This window comes from Phasianus colchicus, chromosome 27, assembly GCF_987193195.1.
Source record: "Phasianus colchicus chromosome 27, bPhaCol1.hap1.1, whole genome shotgun sequence".
Classification (NCBI taxonomy): domain Eukaryota; kingdom Metazoa; phylum Chordata; class Aves; order Galliformes; family Phasianidae; genus Phasianus; species Phasianus colchicus.
The window spans coordinates 1-12,835 of record NC_143462.1 but is presented as its reverse complement, the minus strand read 5'-3'; the positions used below and the strand labels follow the sequence as shown (position 1 = coordinate 12,835).

At 55.5% G+C, this 12,835-nt stretch overlaps 1 long non-coding RNA gene across 3 annotated transcripts; it reads left to right on the top strand.

Moving 5' to 3' along the window:
* The first annotated feature begins 4,601 nt into the window (after nucleotides 1–4,601).
* On the top strand, nucleotides 4,602–12,787 carry LOC149914749 (uncharacterized). 3 transcript variants are annotated; one of them, XR_016460185.1, is made up of 5 exons: nucleotides 4,602–4,696; nucleotides 6,726–9,022; nucleotides 9,729–9,860; nucleotides 11,721–11,798; nucleotides 12,421–12,787. It is a non-coding gene; the product is annotated as an uncharacterized LOC149914749 (long non-coding RNA). The 3 variants fall into 3 exon arrangements; XR_016460186.1 differs by lacking the exon at nucleotides 4,602–4,696 and having other exon boundaries at nucleotides 8,765–9,027; nucleotides 12,421–12,756; XR_016460184.1 differs by lacking the exons at nucleotides 4,602–4,696; nucleotides 6,726–9,022 and having other exon boundaries at nucleotides 9,036–9,860; nucleotides 12,421–12,735.
* The last annotated feature ends 48 nt before the right edge of the window (nucleotides 12,788–12,835 follow it).

Below are 12,835 nucleotides of genomic sequence, written 5' to 3'. Positions count from 1 at the left end.
GGATGGCACCACCAGGGCGGCCCCTGCCAGACCTGACAGCAGCCGGGCCCAGCTGCACCCGTGGGCCCCACAGCCCACCAGGCTCTGCAGCCTGGGGGGCATCAATACCACCTCCCGTCCCCCACCGCCATCTTTTAGGGGACGGGAGGAACCCGCTTGGCTTGGAAGCTTGTGCTCATCAGCCAGCACCCAAACAACGGCACCCTGGCGGATAAGCAACAGGCCCAGCAGCCCCCCAGCCGCCCTGGGCATCAAGACCACCCCCCCGTCCCCCACCACCATCCTTCGGGGGTCGGGAGTGGTCCCTCAGGGTTTCAGCCTGGGGGCAGCCACATCCTCAGGGAAGCCTGAGAGGCCTGGCAGCCCCCAGCACCACCTCTGCCTTCGCTCTCCCCTCCAGCATCCATCAGGGGATGGAAGCGAGCCCAGCAGTGTGTAGACTTGGGGACATTGGCCAACCGACAGACAACCGCTGCCTGGGGAAAGCCAACTGGCCCAGCAGCCCCCCGTCCCCCTGGGCATCATCACCACCCTCCCACTCCCCTCCACCATCCTTCAGGAGGTGGGAGCGGCCCCCCTAGGTTGTCAGTTTGGGGGCATTGCCCAACACCCAGAAAACCACCCAGAATGCCAGGGGGAAGCAGGCCCTGCAGCCCCCAGCCCCCCCAACACCACCTCTGCCCTCCCACTCCTCTCCACCATCCATCAAGAGGTGGGAGCGGCCCCCTCAGGGGGATCATCATGTAACACCTGTAAAAAAAAAACTGTCTGGGGGAAGTATGACAGGCACAGCAGCCCCCTGACTCCCGCCCCTTCCCCCCCCAGCATCACTTCTGCCCTCCCACTTCTCCACCATCAGTCAGGAGGTGGGAGCACCCCGTGTGTGCGTTTGGGGGCATCATCTGACAGCCAGAGAACCACAGCTGGCATCAACCGGGGCTTTCTAGGCTGTGCTGTACCAATAAATAGAAAGTACCATCACAATTGTCCACACTGTTGTCATGTCACTACCTGACCCACGAGCAGACCTTGTGTGCCACTTGGCATTGGCAGACAGCCACTGTCGTGTGGGAATGGCTTTGAACTCCAAGAGTGGAAACTGAGGTTGATGTGTAGAGAAATCCCTCCCCCAGAGGCAGCGAGGCCCTGGCCCAGGCTGCCCAGAGGCTGCGGGTGCCCTACGTCCCGGCTCGGGCAGGAGACAAGGGTGGCAGTTCATTATGCAAAAGCATCAGTGCTTCTGCATGAGCTTTACCAGACAGCAGGCAATCATTTGCTCTGCAATAGGAACCAAGCAAGAACTATGAGCACATTTCCTCCCTCCTCTACTTCATTTTGCTTTGTGGGCTGGACCAAGAATCTGAACGTGGAGAGAGACGGGAGGAAGGCAGTGCTGCAAGCCTCGTATGCCTGCTGCCTCACTGCTCACTCTGTGACTGCAGTCGCCTTAGCAGAGGCACAGTCCGTTGTGCTACCAGCAGTGCCCAGCTGCCACGATAGCACCCTGCAGCTCCTCTCCAGCACCTGCCCTAGGCCACTAATTTCTCAGCATCCTCCAGGAGGTGCAACATTCCCCCATTTCCTCTCAGCTCTCAGCACTGCTGCCCTCCTCAGGAGCTGTGGCCACAACCAAAGCAGCCGTCAGTCAGTCAGCTGTAAAAGCATCCCGGTCCTCTGCAAGAGGACACAGTGCTCCTGTTCCGACAGCTTCCCTCAGCAGCCCAGCGCTGAAATGCTTTGTGGGGCTCCTTTGAGCAAGCTGCTGAGGACAGAGGCAGTCACATCAGCTGCCTATACATTAACTGGGAGCTGTTTTTATGTTCATCCCTGGTCAACACATCAGAGGGTTCTTTCTTTAACATCCTTATTATACCTTTTTAACTGAGTATGACTGTTTTCTAAAGAAGTTTTCAGCACTACAAATAATGATATTCAAAACATCTATATGGAATATAGATATTCCAAATGAATTAAAATTAAAAGGGAGGAAGGGAGGAAGGGCGGAAGGCAGGAAGGCAGGAAGGCAGGAAACAAGAAGCTGCTTCCTTCAAAAGTCGGAGTATTCTGACGAGGAGAAAACAGCAAAACTAAGCCTGCCATCACCACGTCATTGCCATCAGGGCTCCAACTAAGGCAGCCAGCTGAGCAGGGAAGAACTTCCATTAGATGCTGCTCAGTGACGGCACCCAGAATGAAGCAGCAAGGATGTTACGAGTAGGAGACTGCAGCACCATTTAGCAATCCCCACCTACTAATATTTATTATAACAGCTCAAAAATCCAGATTGTTTGTAATTACTGTTTTTAATTAGAAGACAACCTTGCAGCTGTGAATCTTTATCACTGGACTGTGAGATATTTCTGGCAGTGAATTCTCTCTTTGTACCATTGGTTTTGTAGCAGTCATTGTTAGGCTTGCCTTGTTATCCCTCTGGGTTCTCTGTACACGTCCCTTTCTGAAACTGTACTTCTCACTGGGGAAACCCCCTGACAACCTTTCCTCTTCTCCTTTAGACTGGACATAAGGAAGAAGTCTGTTACGATAAGAGTGGCACTGGTGCAGGGACACTGAGGGACCCTGGGGATCTCTGGAGCCCTGAGCACTGGGGATGGATGGGATGGAGGGCACCATCCCTGCCCCATTCCAGGAGGACCAGTGCCACCCCAGACCTTCCCTCGTGCTTTGTGGGGCTGTGCAGAGGAGGAGGGTCTCGAGGTGTCCTAGGGATGGCCCAGGGTCACTGTGCAGATGGGGCAGGGGATGTAGCTGCTGTCCCCAGGGGACCCACGTCCTGCCCTGGGCTGCTGCCAGCCCTTCTCCTGCCCAAAATCCTGAGGCACAAACCCTGCTGGGACAAAATCCTCAGATGGAAAACAAAGATCTGAAGAGCAATGCCCTGATACCACAGCCCGACACAGATGGATAAGCTGCTTCATTAACAAGTCCAGCTTTTACAGCGGGGCTGGCAGCATCTGTGCTGCTGTTCACCTGCAGTCAGGAATGTCACACTGCCTTTTTTTCAACCCACATTTACTCTTTCACAAAAGAGCATCAACTTCTGATATTTGTTCTGCAAACTGGGGAAGAGTAACCCGCAGAATGCTAACTGCTGCAGAGGACAGGTTGGAAGACAGCCGCTCCGCACGCCCATCGTGCCACAGCAGCTCCTTGCTGGATGTGCCTGGCATAACTGGTTGGCTCCTGACAGCAATCCCTCACAGTGGGGAGGAAAGCAGCACTTGCACAGCTGGTTTTAAGAGCGCTAACCAAGTTCAGCTAAAACGCTCAAGGGAGACTGTCTTCAAGCACGGTCACAGGATGTGTTTGTTATACTGAGGACTAAAGGAGATCACTTCAGATTGACATCAGGGAGGAGACGGGGTAAAACTCCCCGCTGGCCCACACTTCAGGATCTGTGGCATGTTTTTCTGCACAGCTGCCGTTTCTAAATTTGGAAAGAGACAGTAAAACATACCTGGAAAGGGTTGAGAAGTCAGGGTCTCCGCAGCTACAGAGAGATGTTGGATGCTTCTTTCTGTGGGAACGTTTGTGGAAAAGTGACTTTAGGTAGCTTAAATCTCTGCCTTCTGACACAGGAGCAAAATGGAGCCAGGAATGTATTCTTACTTCCATAATAAGAGTGTCAGAAGGAAACACCCTGAGACTTCTTGTAGGGGTGTCCATTTGCTGTCTCCCAAAAACCAGTCGGGAGAAAGGCACAAGAGGGGTGTGCCCTGCCAGCTCCAGGTCTTAAGACCTTAGAAACCCGGTCTCTTTCAAAAGTTGAGGGAGTTTCCATTCTTAGAGCTCAGCCCTGAAGCCTTGCTGGTTCAATTCCTCTCAATGATGCATCTAAAAGATGCAGTGCAGGTGGGCAAAGGCTCCACAGCTGTACAGCATCTACGGGACAGCTCTTATTGAGCCGGCAGGTGTAACTGCTTCCCGAGGAGCAGTGCAGCCATAAAGGCATTCCAAAGCACCTCTTGCTCTTACATGAACGCATCATTGGCTTCATCTCACTGCCGTGCTTAATTCCCAGTGCTGACAGGTCTGTCCGGCAGCTCTGCCTAGAGAACCAGCATTTGTTTCAGGCACGTGTCCTGAACGAGTCACTTCGTTTCAGCGAGTTTAGCATCAGTGAGAGCTTCCTGCCCCAGCAAGTCTACCGAGCACCTGTGTGCTCTTACATCCCCGCACCACGCCGTGCTGCTCAGCGAGTCCAGCGCAGCTCTGCAGGACCCGGGGGACTACAGAACACGTGCCAGCGGTGAGCTGAGCTCGTTCTTCAGGTCCTGCTCCGGGCTGTGCCCTTCTCACATCCCACGCACCGAGCCCGGCCGGGCCACCGCTCGGTTCTTCCTCGGAGGAGCAAGCGGCCAGAGATGCCGCCGCAGGAGCCGTGAGAAAACCGGGCAGAGATGCGCGCTCGGCTTTCAAGAAGCGCCAGCAGCTCGGAATCGGCCTGGAGAAAGCGATTCTGGGGAAGCCGGAGACGCCGCACGTCTCAGCGCGGCTCCCGCAGGAGCGGTGCCGTTCGACGGCGTCGCCACGGCGACGGCGCCTCAGCGCCGGTCAGTCGCTACGGCGCCGCGCCGTCCCCGCCGAGTGACGTCATCACGCCGCGACCCGAGGAGGCGGCCGTGCGGAAGCGGTGCGGGGCGCCTCGGGGCTCCGGGCGCCGCCTCGGCTCCTACAGGTGGGTGTTCGGGGGGCGCCGGGGCGGGGGCCGGGGTGAAGGCGGCGGGGGGGCCGCGTGCCGCTCTGCCTCGGCCCCGCGGGGTCTCCGTTGTGCTCGGGGCTTCCCTCGGCGGGGGCGGCTGCCCTGCGTCTCGCCGCCTCCCCCACCCCGTGTCTTCCGCTGCCCTCCCCCCCTCTCCCCCTACCGCTGATCGCCCGCACCCCCCAGTCCCTCTATGTGCCCCCCGGGGTTACACCCTCCCCCGGTCTCCCTCCCCTCCAGTCCCCCCGTTCTGATCGCCGTAGTCCTCTTCCACCCCTCCCCTCTGTGCCTCCCCCATTCTGATCCCCAGGGTCCCCCCCCCGATCCCTCATCCCTCCCCAGTCCCCCGTTCTGATCCCTGGTGTCCCCCCCCCCCCCCCCACCGCTCTCCCCATTCTGTCCCCTAGAGTCCCCCCCTTTCCCAGTCTCCTCTATCTGACCCCCGAACCCCCTCTCCTCACCCCGAGTGCCCCCACTCCAATTCCCCCATTCTGATCCCCAGAGTCTCCTACCACCCCCCATTCCCCTCTATTTGACCCCCAGGGTCCCGTGTCCTCCCTTCTCCTCCCACCTCCTGGCCCCTTTTTTCTGACCCCTAGAGGTCCCTGTACCCCCCTGTGCGCTCCTCCCTGACCCCTGGAGTCAGTTCCCTCATTCTGACCTCCAATTCCCCTCAGCCAGACCCCATAGAAGCCTCGCACAACCCCTGGCTCTTCCCTCCCACCCCTCCCTCCACCCCCAGATGCTCTTCCTGCCTTGTAGAAACTCTGTTCACCCCTTTCCCCCCACAAGCCACTAAGTTTCCCCCCAGACTCTTTTTCGACCCCATAGACATCCCACTCTCCTCCCCCCCAATACTTCCCTAAGGTGTCCCCCAGACTCCCCTTCCACCCCATAGAAGCCCCCCACAACCCTCCAGATTTCCTCTGCCACCCCTTCTCCATTCCTAGACCCCTTTTCCTCCCAACAGAGACCCAACTCACCCCTTTTTTCCCCCACACAACCCCCCGTCCAATCCCAGACCCCCCTTTCTGCCCTACAAAAGCCCCCTTTCCACCCCTCAAGTTCCCCTCCACAATGTACCTGTCCATCCCCAGGCCCCCTTTTCACTCACAGAAGCCTTGTTCTGCTCTTTTCCCCCTCACAACCCCCTCTCTCCATCCTCAGAGCCCCTTTCCACGCCACGGAAGCCCTCCACAATCCCTCAGTTTCCCCTTCCAACCTTTCTCCACCTCCAGACCCTCTTTCCACCTCACAGAAGCCCCACTCACACCTTTCCGCCCATAGATTCCCCACGAGCCCCGCCCTATATAGCCCTGGAGGCATGCAGAAGAATCTGGAGATGTTGTAGAGGGGTTTGGGGCATCCAGTTGGTCCCCAGGTGGATCCAAGGTGTCCTTGGATTCATACGGAAGGATCTGGAGATGTCCCAGAGGGATCCTGGGGTGTCCAGGGGCTCGCGAGAATGGTCCTGGGGGTCCCTGGAAGGATCTGGAAGCTCCCAGGATGGGTCCAAGAGCTCCGAGGAGCCACTGGGATGATTTGGAGATGTCCCAGTAGAGTCTGGTAGGGTCCAGAGAGTTCTCATGTGGGTCTGAGTGGTCCTGGAGTCATCCCGTCATCAGAGACATCTCTGGGGATGTCCCAGAGAGGACTTGGAGGGTGCAGGGGGTTTTCAAATTGATCCAGGGGGTCCTTGGATTCATCCAGAAGGGTCTGCAGACGTCCCAGAATGATCCTGTGGAATGTGGGGGGGTCCTGAGGTGGGTTCAGAGGGTCCTATTGTCTTCTGGAAGGGTCTGGAGATGTCCCATGGGTGTCTTGGGGTCCCCAGGCGTTCCTGGAGTCCTCCAGAGGTCTCCAATGGGGATTTTGAGGACAACCTCACATAGTGACACGTTCTCGCTCTTCTTTGTCCCCGTGGGATCACCCCCAATAATGTCTGTTTCCATTAAAATCAATACTATGTCACTTTTCTTGTATATTTTTTGCCACTTCCTTTCAGAAATGGATGGTTCCCACCAATCCCTGTGCAAAGCCCCACGGAAACAATCCCCCCAGGGCCACCGGGTGACACCGGACAACCACTTGTCCCCAAAGTTCTCACCGTCACTGTAACCATGGAACCTGGGGCCGTACCAACGTACCTTGAGAGCCCCATCCGCGTCCTACAGCTCCTGGACGCTGTCACCCTGGCTGTCCATGACTGTCCCATGCTGTCCCCCCTGCCATGGTGGCACAACTTCAGCACGGTGCCATCCTCATTGAAGAGGTGACGAGGAGGGGTACAGGGAGGGGGGCAGGGGAAAGTTGGGGGACACGTGGGGTCTGGTGCAGGTGTGACATGGGGTTGGTGGTGTCACCATCATTGAGTGTCACCTTCACTGGATGCCATTGGGTGTCACTGAATGTCACTGTCTTCAGGTGACGCCGTGACACAGGGTGACCTCGATGTGGAACAGCCGTGACGCAGTGTCCCCATCCCTGGCTGTCACTGTTGTTACCGTCATCTGGTGTCACCATCACTTGTGTGCCACCATCTATCGGGTGACACCATTCCCTGTACTCTGACCATCATGTGGGGGCAGGCACTGGCGGCACCACGTTGTCACCATGTTGTCACTGAGCCTCTCACTGTTCTTTGTCACCCCTCCAGACCTGCCTACCGCAGGACCCGGTGACACCGGAAACCTCTGTTGCTGTCACCATCGTCTGCCATGAGGACGGGGACATGCACGGTGGTGAACTCTGTGCCACCACCAGAGGGGACTGTGTGACACCAGTGTGTCACAGCCGTGATGCGGTGTCATCACCATTGGGCGTCACTCCTGGCAGCTGGCGCCGGGTGTCACCGTCATGCAGAGGGGACAAAAGGACCCCCTGGGGACATTGGGCCGAAGCTGGGGACACCGTGACCACCTGGAGGACTTCCCGGGGAAGTGGGAACACCACATGACAATGTCACACCACCAAAATTGGAAACATCCGTGTGTCACACCCCAAAGCTTGGGACACCTTCACGGCACCCTGGTGGTGTCATATCCTAGAGTTGTGAACACCCCCCAGAGTTTGGGACAGCCCTCTGGAGACGCCGTCTGTGCCCTCCCCCACAGAAAACATTGTTCCCATGGGGCGGGGTTGACACCCCTCACTTTTCTAATTAAGGTTTATTTTTGATAATGGAGGATGGGGGATGTCCTCCCCATGTAAGTGGTAAAGGGCAGAGGAGCGGCTGTGGGGCTCCGTGTGTCACACTGGGGATGAACTCTGGGAACAGAGGTGACTGCAGCATTCTGGCCCCATCGCCCCTATGGCCCCATAACCACTACAGCCCCATCTCGTAGCCATCCCTTGTCCGTATCCCACAACGTTATCCCATCCCATATCCATCATATCCACCCCACAGCCATCTCAAACCCATCCCACATCCATACCCCCACATCCTATCCCCATCCCTAACCCTATATCCATAGCCATTCCGAATCCTTATCCCCACATGCATCCCATGTCCATTCCATCTACTTATCCCATGCCACTATCATCCCAATCCCATCCAGTGTCCATATTTCATCCCCAATCCATCCCACATTCTTCAATGTTGGTCCCATGTCCATCCCAAGCCCATCCCATATATATTCCATTTTCCTATCTCCCATTCCATATTCACCCCATATCCATATCCCCACACCCCAACCCTACATTTCACATCCCAATGCACATCCAACATCCCAACCCCAGCTCCCAAGCCCAGTTCCAAACCTCATATCCCAACCCCACATCCAAGCCCCACCTCCCACCTGTCAATCCCAGTCCCATCTCGCACCCCCTATAGCAGTAGGGCGCACCCCGAGGCCCCACCCACGGCCCGCCCCCTGCCGCGCTCCTCCCACCAACAGCGCAGCGCAACGCCGCACCGCCCCCGGGCTCTCATTGGGCAGGAGCCGGTCCGTCCCGCTCCCGGGCTCTCATTGGTCAGGTGCCGGTCCGTCCCGCCCCCTGGCTCTCGTTGGGCACGTTCCGATCCGTTCCGCCCCCGGGCTCTCGTTGGTCAACGGCAGCGGCGCTGGCTCCGATTGGCTGAGGCGCGGCGCGCGGGAACGGCCGTTGGCAGCTGGCTCAGAGCTCTTCTCCCCTCAGGCGGCGGCGCTCCCGCAGCCCGGGCCGCCCCGCACCGCCGCTGCGCGCCGGAGCTGTCCGGGCAGCACCGAGACGGAACCGCGGCACGACGGGAGCGGTGCTGAGCACAGCAGAGCCGGAGCCGGGAGGGACGGAGAGCGGCGCCGGGACAGGGGAGGAAGCCTGGTGGGGTGAGGGGCTGGGAAGGCGGGGGGGGGGATAGGGAGGCAGGCGGGGCTGCAGCGGCTGTGGTATCGGGGTACATGGGGCGATAGGGGTGGGTACAGGGGGATTTAGGGCAGCAGAGGGCTGTAAGGGGGTAACGGGGGGACACGGTGCTATAGGGAGCATTGGGGGGTGGGAGGGGCTGGGGAGAGCTACGGGGAGGGATATAGGGAGCTGGGGGAGGACCTAAGAAACTGTGGCTCTATGAGTGGCTGTAGGGGGAATAGAGGTGGGATAGAAGGGGATGTGGGGCTACAGGGAGCAGTGGGAGGGCTGTAGGCGTGGTATAGAGAAACAGGTATGACAGGGGTCTGTGGGTGGGATTGGGGGGGAAGTAGAGAGGTGTAAGGTTATAAAAGGCTGCAGAGAGACAATAGGGGGCTTGCGTGGGCACAGCGAAATAGAGGGTAATGTGGGGCGACACCGGGCACTAGACGGGAATGTGAGAGAGAAGACCCAGTTGGAGGCACAGATACAGGCAAGCTGAGGGGGATACAGGGGGAGAATCTCCAGGGGGCGGGGAAAAAAAAAACAAAAGGAAAAATGAGAATGAAAAGTAAGAAAAAAGAAGATGGAAAAAGAAAAAAAAAAATGGAAGTGCTGAAAACAGGGAAAAAAAGAGGCACAGAGGAGGAGAAAAAGTAAAAAGCAATCCATGTATATCAAGAGAAAGCAAGTAGGAAAGCTAACTGCAGCAGAGCAAAGGAAAGCAACCTTGCAGGAATGGAGGAGTGTGGGAAGAGCTGAGCCCCGGCCTGGCACAGGAGCTGCACGGCAGGAGAAGAAGCTGAGCGCAAAGGTAAGAGGAGCTCCTTGGGGTTTTTTGTGGGCTTGAAGCAAAGCTGAGAAGCCGTGCCCGGGAGGAGGTGTGGGTAGCTCCAGGCCACCTTGTTGTCTCCCCAAGAGATGCGGGCTGTGGGCTAGGCAGCAGGCAGGAGTGCTGGCCAGAAGCAAGCATCTGTGTGGAGAAAGGCAAAGGGCGGAGGAGGTTGAAGGGGAGCTACCGGGCATGGGCTTGCTCAGCAAGGGGAGCAGAAGCCTGAAGGGCACAAGAAGGGAATAGAGAAGGGCATGCAGAAGGAGAGAAGCTGCGAGCAGAGTTAAGAGGCACTTGTCAGAGCAGCAAGCAGAGCAGGCAAGTGTTGAGATTGGGAGTGAGTAGCAGGAAAAGGCAAGAGCACCAAGAAAAAGGAGGCGAGGGGCAAGCAGCTCAGGTAGGGAAGGGAGGGGACAGCAGCTCAGGTAGGGAAAAGGAAGGGCATGCAGCTCAGCTAGGGAAGGGAGGGGACAGCAGCTCAGGTAGGGAAAAGGAAGGGCATGCAGCTCAGCTAGGGAAGGGAGGGGACAGCAGCTAAGCTAGCAAAGTGAGTGGATAGCAGGTGAGGTAGGTAAGTGAGGGGACAAACAGTAAGGAAGCCAAGTGAGCAAACATCTGCTCAAGTACGTAGCGAGGGGCAAGGAGCTCAGCTAGGTAAGTTAGGGGGAAGCAGCTCAGGTAGGGAATGAGAGGGGCCAGCAGCTCAGCTGGGAAAGTGAGGGGCAAGCTACTAAGGCAGGTAAGTGAGAAAACAGCAGCTCAGCTAGGAAAGTGAGGGGCAAGCAGGTCAGCTAGGTAATTTTTGGAACAAGCAGCTCAGGTAGGTAAAGGAAGGGACAGCAGCTCAGGTAAGAAGAGCAGGCAAGGGAATGGTAGGATAGGGCAGGGGGGGAGGTGAGGGAGAAAAGAAAGAATGGGGAGGGTAGGGAGGGCTTAAAGGGGGTTTCAGGAGTACCTATGATTATTAAAAAAAAAAAAAAAAAAAAAAGAAAAACAAGAAAAAAGGTGAAAGAAAAAAGAGAAAGGAAAAAAAAGAGTAATAAAGGAAAAAAATAAAAAAGGAAAAAAGAAAAAAAATGGAAAACAAAAAAAGAAAACCAAGATGAAAAAGAAAAAGATGAAAATAGAAAAAAATGAGAAAAGAGAAAGAAAAATGAAATAAAAAAGAAAAGTGCAATGAAAAAAAAGAAAAAAAGAATAAAAAAAAGAAAAAAAGAGTGAAAATGAAAAAAGAAAACCAAAAGAGAAAAAATAGAAGAAAACAGAAAAAAACGAAAAGAGAAAAAAAAAAAGAACAAGTGCAATGAAATGAAAAAAGAAATGAAAGCATAAAAAAAGAAGAAAAAGAATAAAGCCAAAAAAGGTCAGAAAAAAAAGAAATGAGAAAAGAAGAAAAAAGCCAAGTAAACAGTCAAGAATAACAGCTGAGAAAAGACTGGATGGCCACAAATGTAGAGAAAGCAAAGCAAAGCACAGCAAGGGAAAGCAAGGCGAGAGTAGCAGCAAAAGGCAGGAGAATGAAGAAGGAGGGAGTGAAGAGCAGGAAAAGTGAGTTTGCCATAAGGCAAGGGGGAAGGGGAGGGGAAAGGGAGAAAAGGGGGGGTATGGGAGGGGAGGGGAAGGGAAGGAGGGGGGGAGAGGGGAGGGGAGGAAGGGAAAAATGGGAAGGAGGGGTGAGGGGAGGGGAGGGTTGAAGGGAAAATAGAGAAAGAAGAGGCAAAGAAGAGACTCAAAAGTACAAAGCGGTGCACGTAAATGTAGAGAAAGCAAGTAGGGAAGCTAAGGGTAGCAGAGCAAAGGAAAGCAAAGGAAGGCAGTGAATGAGAGAAAGCAATCTTGCAGGAATGGAGGAGTGTGGGAAGAGCTGAGCCCCGGCCTGGCACAGGAGCTGCATGGCAGGAGAAGAAGCTGAGCGCAAAGGTAAGAGGAGCTCCTTGGGGTTTTTTGTGGGCTTGAAGCAAAGCTGAGAAGCCGTGCCCGGGAGGAGGTGTGGGTAGCTCCAGGCCACCTTGTTGTCTCCCCAAGAGATGCGGGCTGTGGGCTAGGCAGCGGGCAGGAGTGCTGGCCAGAAGCAAGCATCTGTGTGGAGAAAGGCAAAGGGCGGAGGAGGTTGAAGGGGAGCTACCGGGCATGGGCTTGCTCAGCAAGGGGAGCAGAAGCCTGAAGGGCACAAGAAGGGAATAGAGAAGGGCATGCAGAAGGAGAGAAGCTGCGAGCAGAGTTAAGAGGCACTTGTCAGAGCAGCAAGCAGAGCAGGCAAGTGTTGAGATTGGGAGTGAGTAGCAGGAAAAGGCAAGAGCACCAAGAAAAAGGAGGCGAGGGGCAAGCAGCTCAGGTAGGGAAAAGGAAGGGCATGCAGCTCAGGTAGGGAAGGGAGGGGACAGCAGCGAAGCTGTGTGTTATGGGAAGTAATGTCAGTGATCTGAATGGCAGTCACCTGCTGTTCTGCATGGGGCTGTTGTGGAAGTTTACTGTTCAGACTTTCTTAGTGAGGTCTCCCTAGATTGTTTCTGTCCTATTTCTACACTTTGTTTTTTTCCAGTCCTCTACAATGAACAGCCCTGTGGCAATGATGCAGAATCTGCATCTGAAGGACTGAGAGGAAGAACATCAGAAGGCAGCAGCTGCAGTGTGTGGTGTTACAGGGCAGCGCTGCGAGTGCCTCCCAACTTGGCACTCCATGTCTTATCTGGTTGTACTCAATCAATAAACGATCACAATTACGGACTCACAAAGAATAAGGCTGTCTTTTTCACCTTAGAAGAAAAAGGGGGTGATGGCAAGGAATGAGAGGCAGGTGAGGTCAGCTGTACAAAATCCCAACACAGATGTTCATTAACAAGTCGAGCTTTTTCTGCGGCGGTGACCAGCATCTGTGCTGCTGTTCACCTGCAGTCAGGAATGTCATATCATCTTTTTTTTCAACCCGCATTTACTCTTTCACAAAAGAGTATCAA